Below are 8,829 nucleotides of genomic sequence, written 5' to 3' on the forward strand. Positions count from 1 at the left end.
CAGCAGGAAAAGCCCCTAGCCTGCAGGTACATCCGTGGGACAGACACACCCCAGGCTGGGAAGTCCTCTCTGTCCTTCACCCAAGCTGGTTGCCTTTCCTCCCGGCCATGGATCTTGGGAAGTGATTTGTTTCTCTCCTATGTCATGGAGATCCCCATCCAACACCGTTTCTAGAAGAACTCTAGCTGTTTCCGTACCACCCTCCAGCCAGCCAGGCCCGTGATTTGCTTAACCTCCAGGAACGATCATGGTCGGGAGACCTACAGCTGGTAGGAGAGAAAGCAATATCCTACTAGACAATGCATGATGGTTTATTGCTTTGGAAAGAGATCAGTAACATTTTCAACCTGCTTTGCCCCTTTTAACTCCGTGCTTAATTTATTCTGTATTATTTATAGGCAGGTAGGTTTGCACATTCATAAAACGTTCAGTTTCCTGTTATGTCTAGAGAACTGGTAGGAGGTATGGCAAATATATTCGTAGCAGCTCAAATCCCCTGTGTGGTTTCCATTGAGTGAAATATTCATCACTTCCTGTCCTAAACTCAGTGAAGCACTGCCAATGTTTTAACAAGGGGCTCCCACAGAAATGTCTCCCTCTTCTCTCTTTTTACCTCTGCCTATGTCTTTCTTTCCTTCCTGCCATCCATTCACCTATTCACCCATCCATCCATCAGTCTCTGAAGGGGTCAGTCATCACTTATCCCCACTAAAGCCAGGTAAGCGGTGTTGCTCGAGAGAGTTCCAGTCCATGTTTATGCAGTTGCAGGTGGAAGAAACGGAAAGAGGGTCCCTTCTACCTCCTTTCTTCTGGGGAACCTGAGCAAGAACCCCACTTTCAGCCATTTTCTCGTGCACTTGTTGAAAATGAAGAGGAATGTTGCTGGGACATGCTAAAGAGAGCTGCCATTTGCTTTGGAGGTACCTTCAGACCAAGGTCCAGGAGCCATCAGTCGTCCTAGATAACATCTCAGACATTGAGAAGGTCATCACTGAGGCAGTCAGGAATAGGTTTTTCCCTACTTTTCACAGTGCCTAACCTGTTGGGCTGCACGGCCTCCTGTGACACTCTCTGTAATCGAATCCCACTCGAGCTATTTTCTCTGCTCAGTGTGGGAAAATTCCGTACCATAATGACGGTTAATAATAGAAAGTTCTTATTTTATTTGAAAGTTTGCCGAAGAGCAACAGAACCATTTCCGATCCTCTTTTCTGAGAATATGATTCCCTCAATCATGTATTATTATTCTGGGAGGGGGAGGCACTGGGGGAACAGGAGGGGGGCATAGGCCTTCGGCAATGAATGGCTGGGCTTCTGAAATAAATGATTGTCACCTCCTTGTTCATATGCATGAATCAGCGGCGCCTGTCCAGATGCGGAGGGGAGCCAACACACCCCGTGCACCATCCCTTGCAGAGCTTCGAGCTGCTTAAATTTAATTTAGTTTCCTTTTCCTTACACAGTTGTACTAAGAAGCCACAATAGAAGCAAAGAGGAAATCAAATCTGGAAAATATGCATTCATCTTGAAAGGCATCAGAAATGTGTTGACAATACAATAAAACACGCACGTGAAAAAGCAACATCGATAGGCCTCCTCAAATTCTTCTACTCAGTAATCCCAGCTTAGATCAGATTGTCTGGCAACCTCTTTGAAAGTTGTAATACCTCTTCCATGAATAAACAGGCATGGTTTAGATGCCAGCTCTCTGCATGGTGAGATTTCCTACTTTTTCTTCTTAATTTCAATCAGAATTGTGGTGCTCTGCTTATAAAGACCATCTTTTGGAATTGGATACCTAAAGCCCCCAAATTTGTTGAACTTCCGTAAGATTTGACTAGTACAAAGAGCAGTGGACAGATGGAACGATACGTAAATATTATGAAGGGAACAATGACTTGATGATTAGATGTTTAGAAGTATATATATTTCTCTCTATATAGGAGAGATAGGTGCTCTGGCTAGAAGAATAGCTGGCTAGAATGAAAGGGGATGGAGAGCTCCATAAATCTGACTTTGTAGAAAGCTTCAGGCAGATTAAACGCTTGTGTGCTAGGAAAGCACTGTGTCTTGAAATTAGTAAGACAATAAGAACAAAAGCACTTCCTCCGGTGTGTTTTCTGTCCCCTCAGTTAGGTGGATCCTCACAAAATACTTTCTGTATCAACTTCAACTTTATCCATACATTTTTGATCTACTCAATGTCTTCATGGACAAAATGAGGAAGAGAAAATGTATTTGGACATCCCTCTGAGCTAAAAATAGCATCTAACACTGTTATCTATTTTGGTAAGTGCACTATTATTAATTAGCATTTCTGTGCATGCCGTTCTAGGGAAGTTGTAGAAATATGTAAACAGTCATGAGATGGACTTGAAACTGTCCACTTTATCACTGCCAGGGTGAAGAAAGAAGGAAGATTACCTCAGGTACCCTTACAGAGAAGATAGGTGAGGGAATTTACCTCTGCAAAATTCTTCAACGAGCTCAAATGATGGGCGAGTCGAACATTTTATTTTCAAGTAGCAGTTTAATGACTTTTCCTACTTGATCTGTGAAAAGCAAGCAATAAAAGCCAATTCAGGCATGTGTTGTCTCCAGACAGCGTGCCAGAGGGATGCTGCATTTCCTTACAATCATTTCCTCCTTAAATGACTGACACCTCTGTGGGAGTGTTTATAGAGATCCGAAATGGCAAGAGGCTGAAAGGCACTGACTTAGAACACACACCTAAGCCTCTATCTGCACTGGAAGCTACGGTGAGCCTCTTGCAACCCAGACAATATACACCACCAATCTCTTTGGCCAGTACCCAGCTTGGATGTGGGGAACTCCTGGAGTTGGTGAGCTTTCTGCAGTGGGTATGAAGTTATTCTTTCATTCTATGCCTGAGCTCAGAAAAGATAAATGAAGAGTTTTTTTTTTTTTTTTTTTTTTTTTTTTTCCCAAATGAAGCAGCCAGGAACTGAAATTCTTCTTTTTAAGGACTCCTCATGGGAGGAGACAACTGAAGTGCTGTAGAGAAGCCAGGACTTCCAGACTTCAGGGAAAACTGAGAGTGCTCAGTTCCAGGTTGCTGTAATGGTTTAATGGTTGCTGGGACAGGCAGGAGGAACAAGCTCCTTTCTGGTCTTACCCATATCGCAGAATCACAAAAAAGTTGAAGTTGGAACGAACATCTGGAGATCATGAAGCCCAGCCCTCCTGATCAACGCAGCATCACCTAGAGTTGGTCACTCAAGGCCATGCAGACAGGGTTTGAGTATCTCCAGGGGTGGAAACGCAATGACACCTTTCAATGACACCAGCCAGCTCTCTTGGTACTCATGGGTGCATCCTATCAGGCTCTATGAAGTTGTGTCTGTCTGATTGATTTAACTGATCCTCCTCCACTGACATTGTCTTCTTTGCTCCAGACTTCCCTTGTCTTCTCAGCGTCCCAGTATTTCTGCAGGCTGATGTTTCCAGTAGAGAAGGGGATGAAGAATACTGAGTACCTTAACCTTTTCTGTGTTCTTTGCCGTTTTCCCTATTCTTCATTTTTTTGCTGATGTACTTGTAGAAGCCCAAGTCCCCGTGACCATGTTGCTGTTGCTTACATGGAAAAGCAGCAGAAGGAAATAGTCTGAGAGCTCAGCAAGCCTCGTCAGTCTCTCTGCAAAGTCCCTGATCTGAGAATGTGGCAAACAGCAAATGTCCCTAGACAACATGTCAGGTTGTCAGATGTGGGCCTCTGTCCCCTGTGAACTTAGCTTGAGAGCTGGTGCAGGCATCGCTATGAGGCATCCCAGCTAATGGCACCTCCATCACACTGCCTTGAGGACCTGGTCCCCAGCACGTAAAATATGATTTCTGTATCCAAAAGGTAACTTTTTGCTGCAAGCAACAGATGGCATGGCTGCCAGCAGTGTCCCATATTCAAGGGAGCTTTTAACCATCATACCTTTTTTATTCCACCTTGTTGTTATCTCATTCTTTCTCTGCCTTGCCCAGCATCCCATGCTTTCTCAGGAAAATCTCAGCACCCCACTTTTAACTCCTTCCCTACCATCATGTTCTTCAGACCCTAGGACACATCTGAAGCATTTCTGTGACACTGAAGCAGCAATTCCAGTGGCGTGCGTGTCCCAGGAGCTGATGGATGTGACCCAGTGTTGTTCCCCTTCTACACTGCACTTCTCGTGTGCCAGGAGCAGTCACAGAGTAGCTGCCCTCGCACAGCATGAGCAGATTGGTTTAGTATTATACCTGTCCCCAGGCAACTTGCAGAAAGGAAATGTCAGCCTCTTCAGCAGCTCTTGAATCCAAGAGGACCTAAAACTGCGCTAATCATTTTGTCCAAGCTGCTGGACAAAACACTCAGAAAAGCAGCACCATGTTGCACGTTATGTTCACTATGACAGGATGCCACAAGTGGTGCTTCCCATCCCAGAAATGAGGTATCAAAGAGATAGGGACAAGCTATCAGATGGCCCAGAGAAACAGAAGAATATTCACATGAATGGCTGTCCTGGCTGTATCTCTACACGAGAAGAAATAGAGTTCTCTCTGGATTTTTCCCAGCACAGTGCTCACTGGAAAAGGTGTAGCTGCATTCCCAGCTTGGTTTCCTATTGCTTTGCACTCTGTGCAGTCGTTTATAGTGCTGCATTTTGTTTCGGTGCCCACTTTGCACTGGTACCCATAGCCCAACTTGATGTGTTGTAAGCAATTAACTCCAAAGCCCTGCGTGGATGCCAACAACATTATCCTTTTCCAGGAGATATAACGAGAGTAGTGATATGCCCTGAGTAGCACCGCAGTAGCATTGGGTTGGGTTCCCAAGGCCACCTTTTATCCTGAGACCACAGGTGTACCAGATGAGCTGGGACAGAGAGCCTAAATATAATCCAACCTCTCCAAAGCCATGGGCTTGGAGGCAATGAGTTGGTTCAGGTCTGATGTGATCCAAGCTAGCAAATCTTTCCCTGGGCTGTTTTTAATTTCAAGCCCTCCAGGGAAGCAACGAGGACTCAGGGATTCTTGTTAAAGTTGATAGCTCTGGGTACTCGCTCTCTTTCAATGACTGTAGTGTCACATCTCCTTTCCAGCAATCTGTTCTTGCTCTCCTCTCACTGTTTTGGATGTTAATGAAATCACTCACTGCAAAAATAAAAAAGAAGCCCTGACCTTAGAACTTATTATAGTGGAACCAAGCCTTCCCCACACACACAACACAGCTTTTTTTAGGCAAGTTACACACACACATATATTTTTTTTTCCAAGCCATTTGTAATTAAGTGGCTTTTGTGTGTGTGTGTGTGTCATTGCTGCCCTCTACTGCAGGGAATCAGAAGTCATTTGCTGCACGCCGTGAACCTGGGGGCGAGTGCGGGGGCCTTCTCTCAGCCAGCGCAGGAAGGGATGTTTCCAGGGCACAGAGGATGTGACTTCTGGTCTCCACTATGAAGATCTTTAGCACATGAAACTTCTCAGGGAGGTTCACGTTCGGTTAAAGGTAATGAAATGAGCAAATAAGACCACCAGGGCTTGCCTGTTCCAGGGTTTTTTCCATCTATCTTCACCTTACGGATCCCTGGAGGTGTTCCAGTGGAGAAGTGGCTCCCTGCCGGAGTCTGGCAGATGATCGCTGGGTGGCACAGACAAACCTGTTTTTTTCTCAGACTGAAGTCTACCTCAGAGCGTTCTTCAAAATAAACCACCAACCCCAGCTGTCCACGATCCACGGGTAGAAAGCCAAAGATCCAATCTTATTTTCCACACTTTTCCCTCAAATCTCAACTCTCCTTAGAGAATCCCTGTCACATCTTTCTGTAGTCTATTTCTAAAAATCTCCAGTTTTAACCCCTGCTGTCTCAACCAAACCTTGAAATCCTTTAATTAGAGCTCATGAGTTCACCTAATCAGCCCTACAGACCAGTGAGACTCACGTCTGTGCCTGGCAAGATCATGGAACAGATCCTCAAGGCACATGCAGGACAAGGAGGTGATCTGAGACCAGCCAGCATGGCTTCACCAAGGGCAAATCGGGTCTGAGCAGTCCGCTGGTCTTCTGTGGTGGAGTGACTGCATCAGTTGACAAGGGAAGACTTATACAAGGCCTTTGACGTGGTCCCACCTGACATCCTGTCCTGTAAATTGGAGAGATACGGATTTGAAATGCGGACTATCTGGAAGGCCACGAGGATGCTCAGAGGGCTGGAGCACCTCTCCGACGAAGAAAGGCTGAGGGAGCTGGGGCTGTTCAGCCTGGGGAAGAGAAGGCTCTGGGGTGACCTCACTGTGGCCTTTCAGTACCTGGAGGGGGCTTCTGTAAAAGATGGAGAGCATTTTTTTTATTTATTAGTGAAAGAGCAAGAGGGAGCAGTTTTAAAAGAAAAAAAAGAGGAGATTTAGATTAGATGTTAGGAGGATATTATTTATTCAGAGGGCCGTGAGGCCCTGGCCGAGGCTGCCCCGAGGAGCTGTGGCTGCCCCATCCCTGGCAGTGCCCAAGGCCAGGCTGGATGGGGCTGGGGGCAGCCTGGGCAGGGGGCAGGGGGCCCTGCCCACGGCAGGGGTGGGGCTGGGTGGGCTTTAAGGTCCCTTCCAACCCAAAATATTCCATGATTCTATTGGAGATTTATAGTACAGGATAGCTTGTTTATTTTGTTACTTGAGCTTATCAAAAAATCCTTGTGCTTTCAAAAAGTGATGTATTCCAGCGATTCCTGAAATCTTTTAGGTCATCTTGAAACAAGAACTTATTTATGGAGCTCTGTGCATCACCCTCAAAACCAAACAAAAACAGGTCAGCGTCTCTCCTTACAACGAGCTGTGCTACCCCAGTACAATGACAAGAGGGGGATGACGTCCTCTGATTCGGTCAGAAGACCAGATTGGGAAATAACACACGCTCCAAACATGAAGAAATCAAGAGGTAAAAGTAAACAAGAATAACTCAAACAGAAAAACTCACGTGGCCAACAGCCTCCGGTGTATGAGCTGTAAAGTGTCAACTCATCTGGGGCGTTGGGAGGGTAGTAGAGAAAAGGGCTCAGAGGAGTCACCTTATTCGTGTATTTCCCTAATTGTTTTAAGGAGCCTTTCCGTTAAACCCTAGAACTGGACAGTCGCCATCAGCCAAATGTCATCCAAGGAACTGTTTTGATTTTTAAGAGACAAGCTTCGTGGAGATGCTACCTAAAGTAGTTTTTGCTGTTGGTCAGATGTGTGTTCAGGCTAGGGAGAATACAAGTTTATCCTTGAGGATGTCACTTGCTACGACCACTCGGTGCCTCAGTTTCCCTCTCTCTGAAGGAAAGACAGACTGAGGCCTGGGGAAGAAAGGCCAGTCCCAGCGATGCCTGAGCTTAATTTGAGGGCTGAGGTTTGGTGATTGCTCCTTTGCAGGGTCTGATTACTTTCTGGGGGCAAAAGGAGGTCATTCAGCATGACAACGTTTGTCATACCAAATGGCTAAGTACTATTCAGTTCAAAGGAATTTCCTAAGTAACAATGCAGATGTTTATATGAATGAACTTTTCAGAATGTTTATCTAATAATAACAAGCCCTTACAGTCAAGGCATTTTACGCACATCGCCTTGACTCTACCAACACTCCTGTGAGGTCAGCTGAAAGGTGCTATCGGCGGCACTTTATGGTTGGCAAAGGTGAAGCAAGGAGCAATTCCTCTAAATTTGGAGGCATCCTTTAAACCAAGCACACACCCTCACCTGCATTTCCCACTGACTGCCCAGAGCTCTTTGGCAGCCTATGAGGGGAGGCACCATGAAACTGTTTTATCAAACTAAATTTACAGGCATCGAACACTACCTCCTAAATCCTTGTTTCTCTAGCAGAGGTGGCTGGGAAATTGTTACTACCCTCTGAACACGTTCTGGAGATTTAATTGTTATTACTGTTTCATTCTTTAATTCATCTCTTTCAATTTTGTACCAAATAAAAAAAAAAAGATCCTATAGAAAACTCAGGACTCCAAACAAAATAGTTTTTTTCAGCTTAGCAGTAGGGGGTTGAGAATTTTTGCTTTTAGATAAAATCCCCTACATTTTTAATCAGAATGGGCAAACGGAATCTTTTTTCCCCAGAGCTGGTCAATTAGTTAAAAGCAGTCTTAGTTAATAAAAAAGTTCTGATTGGCTTTAGCCGCGTGTATCCTTTTACACCTGTAACTGTGGCTTTTCTTCAGGTGAGTGATGAAGGTACAGCGATAAACCAAGATGCAGAAGACTTGAGTTAGGAGTTTAAGGGCAGGCGGCCTGCCCTGGATTACTGAGCCAAGATCCACTGCCACAGGGAGCCTTCACACACTGCTTTTCCACCTGCTGAGGCTCATTGCCCTCCTTGCTCTTCTCAGGGAGGCTTTTGCAGATTCTCACTTCTGCAGCAGGCAAGGATCTGCTGCCTCCTTCCACCCCACAGCCATTGACGCTGAGTTACTCTCATCTGTCCTTATGCCCAACCCTTCTCTCATCATAAACAGGTGACGACCATGACCATGATCATGAACATCCTTCCTCCCTTGCTATCTGCACCTTAACATATTCACAAAGAGAAGTTTGATCTCCATCAGCTTCTGTTTTGCTAGGCTGAAACACAGACAGCTTTTCTCCAGCCTTGACAGCTCTGGTGAGCACCTGACACCTGCTGCCCCCCTCTGCCTGACTCCAGGTGGACTCCATCTCTTGTGGATGTGGTTCGCCAGACCTCTGCACTGCAGAACCACGGTGACCTCTCTGGCAGGCTCTCATCACCTTCGTACAACTGCATTGCTCACCTCTACTCTCTCTTGCAGATACCTCGTCTGGTACAGCCTGGGATCACCA

At 45.7% G+C, this 8,829-nt stretch overlaps 1 long non-coding RNA gene across 1 annotated transcript; it reads left to right on the forward strand.

Moving 5' to 3' along the window:
• Positions 1-341: 341 nt before the first annotated feature.
• LOC118165473 lies at positions 342-3,159 on the forward strand. The gene is made up of 2 exons (XR_004750062.1): positions 342-2,289; positions 2,402-3,159. It is a non-coding gene; the product is annotated as an uncharacterized LOC118165473 (long non-coding RNA).
• The last annotated feature ends 5,670 nt before the right edge of the window (positions 3,160-8,829 follow it).

Source organism: Oxyura jamaicensis, chromosome 4, assembly GCF_011077185.1.
Source record: "Oxyura jamaicensis isolate SHBP4307 breed ruddy duck chromosome 4, BPBGC_Ojam_1.0, whole genome shotgun sequence".
NCBI lineage: Eukaryota > Metazoa > Chordata > Aves > Anseriformes > Anatidae > Oxyura > Oxyura jamaicensis.